Genomic DNA, 11108 nt, shown 5'->3' on the forward strand with positions numbered 1-11108 from the left:
GCATGTTCAGAGGCCATTGCAGATGAGCTGGAGACAGAGGAACAGCCATTTTTAGTTGACAGAAAATAGTCACAGATGAGAGTGAGCCAGGCAGAAGTTGGAGAAACAGAATTCAAAGCTTAGGAGACACATGATTTTAGCTTAAATATGGCAGTGTTCTTCAGGTGCTTTCAGGAGAAGACAAGGAGAGAAGCATAATTATTGTACAACATGGTTATGCTGCACTGTCTAAATGCATGTCTAAAAATGTGTGTTTATACCTAGCATCTTGTTTGAGTCTTGGAACAACTTCAGATATTCACAGGAAAAATTATGACTACCTTTACTTAGCAAGTAAGGAACTCAGGCTCTTCTCCCCCCCTTCAGCTAATATAGTTGATTAAATATGGCCAATTAAATATGGCTATCTCTGACCATTTCAATATGGTATTCCCCTTTCCTCTTTTAAACACATGGTACCTTATTTTTCTATAATTTATATGACAATATAGGCTGCATTGTGACAGCCTTTGCTGTGATTTGTTAAATGCAACTGTATGTACATTTATATAGCATGTTCCCAGATAAATTGCAAGCTTTTTGGGGAAAGGAGATAGGACTTACTGAGCACAGTAAAGTATTTCAATGACCATTAGCTGACCCACGGTAATTGAGAGTCAATCAGTTATAATCTCGACTCTCCTTACTCAGTAGCCTTTCAGCTTTGCACCTTCCTCTGGCACAATTTCTGTATCCAGAACATAGGTACTTTATGTACCCTGATCTGTGAGTTACGGTGAGAAGTAAATGAAGTCAAGTAGGTTTGTCAAGTATACATCGTGCCAGTGAGAGTGGTCATAAATGCTAGCTAGTACTACTGCTGTCCAAATTCAATTATATGATTAAATGGTAGTTTGGGCACCCAGGTTTTCTTATTTCAACTGGTTCTCCTTGGGCTTTCAATTAACCTCATGATACGCCCTGGTATCCTGACTAACAAAGTCCCTGAAGTTTACCGTCTGAACGCTATGCCTATTTTATGAGAACTTTGAATTTCAGTAATTGATGTGTTAGCCTGAAAATCTGAGAAAGAAACTCACACTCCCAAGAGGATATAAATAACCAGTTGAAGCTTTAAATATCTGGGTATCTGTTTGCAACATGCATTTCTGGAAGTTAAATGTCAAATAAAAAGGTCCCTGTCACAGAAACAGCAGAAGCCTAGTTGAATTTTAGTGCACAAAGGTCACTAAAACTACTTCTTTGCTCCAGATCTCCTGCAATTCAGTGTTTGACAATTCATGTGGGACTGGATTACACACTGGGTAATATTATAAACTATAGCTAATGAATACTTGGCATATGCATGTTCCTTTATTAGACCTTTACTATCATTATGTTAAGTGAGATAAGCCTTAATTCTCTTTAATTTGTAGAAGTTAATATAGAGACTGTAAAATCTGTGTGGAGATCTTACCATTTGCTATATTGTTACAAATATTGCTTCTCTGAATCATACCATGCAGATAGCCATAAACACTTCTTTCCCCCACGTTACAATCTTTATCAAGAAAAAACAGTATATATGTGGATTTATATAACATTTACTTATGAAGTGAATGGGACAAAATTTTAAAAATTGTTAAATTTTAAAGCTAAAAAAGATTTTTTGAAAAAATAGTCAAAATCTTTGCAACCTTTAGGTACTTAAAGATTTCCTTTTAAACTTACATGACATTGTTTTTGTGTATGCCACAATGTATGCCACTTCTACAGAGTCTAGTGGCTGAACTTTGGATAGTGCAACATGTAGAAAAGTACAGAAGTGTCTGAAAGTGCTGAACAAATAAAACCTTTCCTTGTGAAACTCTCAGAAGATGGAATTCTTAGGAACACTGCACTACTCTTAAAAACAGTTGTGCTTTGTTGCATGTTAGAGAAATGTTAACATGAAATGTAATGCATTACTATCAAATAGGAACTTAGGTTTGCGAAAACTGCATAATTTGTACAGCATGTCTCAAACAGTTTCCTGTCCATGTCAACTTTCTTAAACTAACTTTTCCTGTGACTCCAGGCTGTTTGCATTTTTGCAACCTGGAATGACCATGTCAGCTTGAACCTGTTTTTACAGACCGAATCACTTAGATATGTATCATAAACCACCAATTCACGAAGCTCTTTGACATCCATGATAATTTTAATGGATTGAAAATACCATTGAGTTTGGTCCATATTCTTCATCTACACCTTTTACAATCCATTGGGTTGTTGTTGTGAAGGTTTGAACTGAAAGGGGCTGTCATACATCCTCCCTAGTTTGGCCCAGATCTTGTACGAAGTGTTAAATGTGGTTAGTGTTGCCTTCCTTAAGCTTTTAGAAATATTTGGCAGAGGGAGGTCATAGAGCCAGAAAGTGGCTGAATGGGCAGCAGGCTTGACCATGGTTTGGATAGTATTTTGATAAGTCAGATTGTTGGTGGTTGGCCAACTGTTGAGGAGCACTTGATGGGAAAACTCAAAACCAAGGATACAAGGCTTACACAGCAAACAGAGGGAAGAGGCCATGCAGCAAGCTAGGATTGCGAAAAATCTATTTCAAGTGCTTCTTACACCTGGACAGCTCCTGGATCTTGCTTGGACATTCTAAGAACCCTAACTTTCCTTATTAATCCCCTCCACCCTACCCTTGAAGTGTTGTTGGGTTCCTTAAAATTGTGTGCCACCACTTCAGATGAAAGGATTACCGTATCTGAATACCCCCGGGACATATAGGGGTATCTTCCTGGGTATGAGGCCTTTTGTCCTCTTTCTTGGACTGAGATTTATGTCCCCTGGACAACATTTGCTATTTGTAGGCAAAATTTATTTTGATCATCAGAGGCAGATGTCACCTGTTCTCCGTGGCTTTGTGAATCTCTGCAAAGCATACTTATTCTGTTTTCTACATCAAGGACAATGCTGAAGCTTTTTAAGGGTAATTTCCATTATTTTTGCAGGAACCACAGCAGGAAACACTAATTTCCATACTGTTTACAAATCACTGGATTTGAATATACTGCCTTAAAAAATTTTTTTTTCAGCTAAAGCTGGCTTAAATACTATATGAAAGGACAGAGTAATATGTAGATACAATGACTGCTTTCACGAGCTAACTTGCAGAAGTTACTGATTTTTATATTCGTCAACTCTAATGCACACCACTCTGATCTTAACAACTTTAACCATCACTCCAAAGTGCTTGCTTTGCTCAAATGAGTCTTGCCGTGGCTTTTGACTCAAACCAAATGAAAAACAGTTCTGATCTAACTAAATCTACTCTGCTGTGAAAAACATCCTGGCTCCTCAGCAGAAAACGAATCCCCTGCTCCAGGTTGTGTCTGCTTGTGCCTAGTGGCAGGCTGGGGGCTGGCACATTGTGAAGCCAACTCTGCCCTGGATAGGAACATAACCAGGCTGTTGATGAATTTCCTGCTGCAGCAAAAACAATGAGTTCCTACAGGGGGGGTTGTGTTTGTTTGGTCAGGGCTTTTTCCATTAGACTTGGTCATCAGCAGTTGGCTGGTTACAAACACAGCCCTGAGACCAAATGGCTGCAATCCAATTATCCCAGCTTCCTGTCTACAGAGCACTGCCAGCGAGGAATACAGTCATGTTTGCCTGCCTCATCAGGCTCCTAGGACTCAAAGTACATCATTTGGAGAAAACTAACAAATAACAGACCCTCGGATATTTTGATGGAGAGGCAGCAGAGTAGAAAAGGACACACTGGTCCAAAATGCAGCATCTCTGGCACTAACTCACATTCTTCCTATTCCTGGCTCGTGGTCTATCTCTTCACTTCGGAAGGAAATTGTCACAACACCCACTGGACTGTTAGGTGTGTCTGATGAGATGATGTATATGAAAGAGCTTTGAAAACAATGGCGGCGACGACGATGATACCAATGACAGTTGACATTTGTTGAGCACTTACCATGAGAACACTAGTGTAGGTATTTGAAATGTACTATCTCATTTAATATTTGTGAATATCTTCTAAAGACTTGATGATTGGTAATTATGAAATTTATAATAATAGCTAACATTTCTTTAAGTGTTACCAGGCTTCAGGCTCAGAATCCTATGCATATTAACATACATAACTTTACGGCACATGAAATAAGTACTATTATAATGACCATTTGATAAAAGTTAAATCCAGAAGTGGGGTAATTTGCGCAAGTATGTGCTACTGATAAGGGCTCAGAAACTTGCTTCTGACTCTAGAATAGAAGGTGCCAAATTTTTCCTGTAAAGGACTACATGTAAATAGTTGAGGCTTCAGATTCACATGGGGTGCTGTATAATATTATTATTTTTTCCTTTTTTTGGTGTTAGTGGTGTTTCTTCATATTTATATCTTTTTACCAATGTTAAAAAACACTCTTAGTTCAAAGGTCACACAAAAACAGGCAGATGGCTGAACTTGATACACAAACCTATCATTTGCTAACCACTGCTCCAGAAGTAGTTTTGGTTTTACAGATAGGAAAGCAAAAGATCACGGGCTTAAGTGACTTGTCTAGGGTTCTTCAGTAAGTGCTGAAATCAAGGTTCTAATCTAGGTTTGTCTGCTTCCTGAAGCTTCCATTTCCCACCATGGCTGAAAGTATACTATAATATGTAAGATATGCTCACTGATCTAGGGATTTTGTACTTGCTCCAGTCAATTTCCAGACAAAATATGGTGTTTCTTCTTGAAATAGATTTGTCTGAGAGTTAGTAGAGCCAAAGACTAGTACAGCGTCTGACATATAGCAGGCATGTAATTTATAAATCTTGGTTGAGTGAAATAATTCTGATGTGTGATTGGATTCAGTCATTCTCCATGATCTCAGATATTTGTGAAAATTCTTCTGGACCTTTTGTTTTAGTCTATAAAAGAAAGCAATGACATTCTCCCTAATCTAGTTCACAGGGAATCTAACTACTTTTGAGATAATTTCCATGGAGTTATTTGGACAAAAGAAACGTTACATAAATATTGTCTTTACAATGAATCATTCTGTTAACAAAAATGGCATTAGAAGATTGTATTTATGACTTTGAAATAAATACATCACCAGCCAAAGGAGGACAAAGGGAAGACTTTGTGAGTGCATCATAGGTTAATGTTGTATTTATCAATACACTGTCAAATGAAAGCAGGGATTTTTTATTTTACTTAACTTGAATTTTCACTTTAGATGAAAAATGAACTTCTTGGAAGTGAACTAAACATTTTATGCATGTCTATATTTTTAGAGAAAAGGATGTAGATTTAATCTTAGGCTCAAGATATTTTATTACACATTAAATGTTACCAGTACAGTAAGATGATTTGTAGTTGACACCTGTTGAGGAAAACGGAAAGGTGGAAGTTGCTGGTATATAATGATCACTTGTATTTTTTGCAGATGTCCTTGTCAGTATGATGCTTTGCTATCCCCCTGAAGATGTCCACCTAGGGTCCCAGATCAACTCACCCATTTCCCACTCATACGGGTGTCTGGGTCTGCACTCCATTTGGACAGTTAGTCACCAGCTAGGCTGTTGGAGATCAGCAAACGAGTAATCCAGTGATCAATGTAGACACAGAAAGCAGAAATATCTTCTTTTTTGCCTTCATGCTCAAGGATCAGGCCCTTAGAGCTTGTCATAATGACCTCTGAGTTTGTTATACATTATTAGCACCTTGAACAATTCCTGCCATATAGTAGATGTTTAATAAAAGCTTGTTTGATTGGAGGGAAATAAAATGAAATTAATTTCTTGCATTCCTGAAATGGCTAACAAGGTCATTTCTTTTCTATTCTCTCTTGAAATACTCCATTGACATGTTTGTCAATTAAAGGGAGGTTTTTACCTTATATTGTTTGGTGTTGATAGTGATGATGTTCATTAGTATTATGTTGAGATAGGTAATTTGGATATTTCTATTTTGTGCATAGACCTAAGGGCATCCATGGAGATGACAGTACAGCTCCAGGAAACTAGGTCTTGTTAAACTTATTGGGCACATCAGGGTAGACTGGGCTAAACTTTACAGACAAGGGAGGCTAAGTAGGCCTTTGTTGTAATTGGCCAATAGAGGAAGGAATGGTTAGTGCAGAAGAGCAGTGAGGAGTCAGTCAAAAAGAGATCCAACAGCTGGACTTGGTCCAATTTGACTCATTCTATTCTGAATGGACCACTGTGTTGTGTGAGTAGATGATGTATCAGTAAGTAAGTAGGAACCATTGGAAATTTTTGAGTTGTTGAATACAGACAATTTGGAACAATTATTAGTTTTTTTTTCTTTTTGTTGGTTGTGGGGGTATGTGTATATATGATTTTAAGAAAACATTAACCTGGCAGTCTGTGCAGATATAGAAGGACTATAGGCAAAAGAAATTGGTGGTTGTCTTGGTATCAGGTGATGGAGAACAAGCTCTGAGAGGTAGTACTGAAACCAGAGAGACAAGACCAGGTACATCATTAAAAAGAGAACTTGGAGGCTAAATGAGAGGCTTGAGAAATTCAGGAATCAGATGATTTGTCTTCTGGAATATTAGATTAATAATAAGTTGTTGTAGTGATAATTTGTTTAATCCTTTGCATTTTAGAATATAATTTCTTAAACCTCACTTGATATACTTTTTATCTGGCTTTCTAATTTTTGTGATGGTACCTTTCTCACCTGTTGACAGGGAGGCCATCAAGGGCCTGGGAACAAAATTGACTTTGTATTTCTCCTTTAAAAGTGCACAAACATTTGTGAAGTGAATGAATAAATTTAGTGAGATAGCCAAGGGCCTAACTAATGAGAAACTTGAGACCCAGAAAGGAAAATGCCTTTGCCAGGACCCCCTCAGCTGATGAGTGGCAAAATACAGGGTGAAATTAGAATCCATATGTTCTTCCATAATGCAGCTACCAAAGCAAAGCCATCAGCTTCAATAGGTTTGAATAGCAAAAAAATGCCAGGCAGGTAGAGAACAAATAGACTTTTCTCCATGGAAAGGGCTACTATTGGATGAGACAGAATTCTAGAATGATTTTGAACTTTCAGCTTTATGACTTCAGTGTTTTCAGAAGGCTCTGTATTAAAGGAAGATCAGTAGTAAGGGTGTCCCTGATAAGATTACTCTTTCCTGTTTGCTTCCATGGACTCAACACACTTTGACCAACTTCCCACTCTCTAGCCCACAGGGACAAGAGCTCCCATCAGAAGCAGTGCCTCAGTTCAGCCAGGCAGAGAGTTTTGCCTGGAAATTGTGAAATTCTGGCTCGAGTTCCCTTTCACAAAGCGTTAGAATTTGATGACTCAGTCTCCCCATAGCAAGTGCAGGAGGATGATAAAGAGTGTGATTGCTATGAGGCTTTGGAGAAAGAATGTGGCATAGAGGACGGTGGTCTATATTCTGGCCAAGGATTTCATTATTGAATAGTGCCATATGGACCCCCATTTGGACCTTGTGGACAAAAAGTCCTTATACTGATTATAGTGCTAATTCAGGGGGTCAATGCTGGAATGAAATGATGTTAACAGAAGACTCAAATGAAATCATATGACTTCAACCAAGTTTGTGAAAACACAGATAATGTCTGCCCTTCTATTCAAGGCTCAAGGCCAATTAAAATGACTATTCATGCAGGCTACCAGGATTTTCACACATACTGTAAACTGTCTTCTAATTTCGGATAGTATATTGCTTCTGTCTCTCACCTTCTTGGCAGATGGGAAAATAGAGTGTGGAGTCTTAGGACAGGGGAATCTAGGTTTGTATCGTGGCTCTGCTCATTATACTCCTATGATCTTCAGTCAGAAACTAAGTCTCTTTGAAGCCTCATTTTACATATTCATAAAACAGGATTTATATAAAATAATGAAAATGATAGACACTGCCAATTACCTGCCTGGCAGTATTCTAATTGCTAGGATACATATCATCTTATTTAAGTATACAACCTCTTGTGTTAGGTCATGTGAACACCTATGTTGTTACCAGTGAAGAGACTGAAGCTCAGATAAGTCAACTTGCCCAAATATGTACAACTGGCAAGTTGGAGAGCTGAGAATCCAGTCAACTCTTTATTTGATAATTGAAAGTTACATGATGTATAACGTGTCTGGGTCACACTGACACATCATAGATACTCCACAAAGTTGCATCCTTTATTTTTTTTAGAAGGTGAAATGTGAACGTTTCAGATGAGACACATGAACTGGAGATGAAGGGACAATGTAGGTGCACTAAGAACATAGTGAGTGACAGCCAGACTCTGGTTCCTGTTTGTTATGTAAATCTTTGTTCTCTGACATCACAGTCAAACTCCTTGGCATCCCCATCTTCTCCTGAATAGTCTACACAGCTGCCCCTTTGCAGATAAGACATCTGGCAGGGAAACGCTGACTGCATGCCTGCCGCTTCCACCACGTCTCTGCTCCCGGTTTCTCACCACCCTCACCATATGACTCTGCACGCTGCTTCTGAATTTGAAATGTCACAGAATCCAGAGTAATAATAGTAACAGCTACACTTCAGTGAGAGCTTACAGTATGCCAGAAACCGTGCACCAGGACTTTTCTGCTTTAACCCATTGAAGCCTCAATGCAGTGCTCTCGGGAATGTGCTGTCATCATCCCTTTGGAAAGAAGAAACTGAGGCTCAGAGTTGAGGAACTTTGCCACAAACAGTAGCATTTAGATGCCACATATCAACCCATGTTTGTCTAATACCAAAGCCCAATCACTTGCCAGAGGAATTTTTATCAGTTGATAGCTGGAAAATTTTAAAGCATACAGGAGCAGGAATGTATTCAGGTATGCAGCAAGGCTGTAAGCATGTAAGGGGAAGCAGACATTTGCCGACAGCTTTTGAGCATACACTTAGATCCTCATCGGAGTTGTTCTCACGGTGTCTGCTCCACATCCATGGCCTGCTTCACACTCTGTTCACTCCATGTCCCTTCACTCAATGCCATTATTAATGAAATAGTGGTCAGTGTCCTCCAGGATTATGCAATGTCAGATAACATAGCTTCCACCTGATTAATCAGTGCAGTCTATAAATACATGACTTCAAGCTTAATTTATTTTACAATAAAGACTTGAACCAAAAAAACTTGCTACACATAAATCAGAGGAATAATGATGTTTGAAACCTCGAATTCTTTTACTGTTTCAAGAAATATAACATGTTGGTTTTATTCAAAACTGTCACAGAAGGATTTTCCTCTTATCAGAAGGCTACAGCTTTCACAGGGATGGCGTATCAAATGTCAGAGGAGTAGCGAGATTTCAGGTTGAAAGAAGGAAGTGGGATGGTATCGTGCAGATGCTATAAACAATGAAAAGCTCTGAGGTCTTCCAAACAAGTAAACGCAATGAATTTATTGGAGGGCTTCAGTGCACAGAAACCTGTGGTTAGCAGTAGAAAGAAAAGGAGGTGCAATACAAATTAGCCACTGTTTTCAAGAAGCTCAGAATCTGGCAGGGGAGCTCAGAAGGGCATGATTAATGAACCATACCGAAAAGCACATCCCAATGTCGCAGAACAAGTACAGGGACTGGGGACTAGAATAGGTCAAATACATCCTACTCTCCTGCAGACTGAAAAAGACTTCAAGTAGAAGGTGGCACTGGAAATGCATCAATAGGAGATGCCAGGGGAAGTGTGCCCCATTGAAAGAACAGGAGGGGCAGGAGCCTGAATGCAGAATGCAAAGAGATATGGAGTCAAACACATATGGTTGGCTCTGCAGTGTTGAAGAGGAATAATTGGAGGCAAAACTTGTAAACATGGTTAGAAAACCTATAGAGAACCTAGAATTTGGTGAGCAACCAGGAGTCTTGGGGAATTTTGGTTAGGGAAATGGCGTGACCGGTGTTGTGGTTGAAAGCCTGATTTCCCAGTCCAGATGGAATATAGTGTCATTTGTGGAAGGATAATGTCAGCAAAGTTAGCAATAAGAAATGTATGAGAAAAATCAACTGATTGTATAACCAAATCGATTCCCCTTTTTTTTTATTAAATCAATAGTTTTAATAGGAAACCACTTGCTGGCTGGCAGAGTTGGTTTTTTCCTTCCAGTTAATGTCATTTGGAGTTAATGTAAAATCAACGAAGCACTACCATGCAAACGAAGCATCATTTATTCACAGACAGCCAACACTGCAAAGAGAAAGAAGCAAGGAAAAGGGGAAAATGTACAGGAAAAGAATCCATCCTTTCAAAGATGGTCCTTGTGTGGAGGAAGAAGTCCTCAGGTGGATCCAGTCCCTCAGGGAATAAGGTCCGGGAGGAAAGGCTGTGTTTCCATTTCCAGCTCCAGGTAATTTCTGCTTCCTTGAAAGAATTCCAGGTTAGCTCTCTGAAGTTGCTTGGTTTCTTTATCCATATGATAAGAAAATGATACTTACTTTATAGGGTTAAAAGAGGTAACATGTAAAATGTTTCCAACTAAGCCTGATGCATAATTATGTAAGTGGTGAATGTTATCTTATGCTACTGATTTAGTGTCAGCCTTTACTAATCTCTGATCCCTTCTCCTATCACCTTTCCCACACTCACTGAGCCCCAGTCCCCCATATCAGGTGCATTCCTGCTCAAGGGCATTTCTATTTGCTGTTTCCTTCGTCTATGATATTCCTTCAAGTAAAATCCTCTGCCTTCTAGCTCCTGGCCACAAGAATTGCCTGCTTCAGATCCATCCTAACTAATCCAGCTAACAGTACAGCACCGCTGTTCTTCTCTACATTTAGCATTCTTTATAGCACATATCAGTATCTAAGCTTGTCTAATTTGGGTATCTGTGTCTCCTTGTTTATTTTCTGGTTCCCAAAGAAGAGAGGGCAGAGATCGGGTCAGTATTTTTTAAGATTGTATTTATTTGAAAGGTAGAGTTACAGACAGACAGAGGGAGAGAAAGAGGGAAAGGTCTTCCATCCGCTGGTTCACTCCCCAAGTGGGCTAGAATTGGGCCCATCCGAAGCCAGGAGTCAGGAGCTTCTGCTGGGTCTTCCATGCTGGTGCAGGGGCCCAAGGACATGGGCCATCTTCTGCTTTCCCAGGCCATAACAGAGAGCTGGATTGGAAGAGGAGCAGCCATGACTGGAACCAGTG

At 39.3% G+C, this 11108-nt stretch overlaps 1 protein-coding gene and 1 long non-coding RNA gene across 6 annotated transcripts in view; one reads left to right on the forward strand and one right to left on the reverse strand.

The window, feature by feature from the left end:
• The window catches only part of HTR4 (5-hydroxytryptamine receptor 4), a 188353-nt gene that overhangs the window by 15116 nt on the left and 162129 nt on the right, over positions 1–11108 (reverse strand). The window lies entirely within an intron of this gene.
• The window catches only part of LOC149126104 (uncharacterized), a 34991-nt gene that overhangs the window by 4053 nt on the left and 19830 nt on the right, over positions 1–11108 (forward strand). For 2 of the 3 annotated variants that reach the window (XR_016235360.1, XR_016235359.1), the window contains exon 2: positions 10148–10317. This is a non-coding gene — a long non-coding RNA (uncharacterized LOC149126104). Of the gene's footprint in view, positions 1–2978; positions 4308–10147; positions 10318–11108 lie in introns of those variants that run through there. The other variant, XR_016235361.1, reaches the window with a different exon arrangement.

The sequence above is a fragment of the Oryctolagus cuniculus genome, chromosome 6, assembly GCF_051225735.1.
Source record: "Oryctolagus cuniculus isolate XC-2025 breed Fujian yellow rabbit chromosome 6, ASM5122573v1, whole genome shotgun sequence".
In the NCBI taxonomy this organism is placed as follows: domain Eukaryota; kingdom Metazoa; phylum Chordata; class Mammalia; order Lagomorpha; family Leporidae; genus Oryctolagus; species Oryctolagus cuniculus.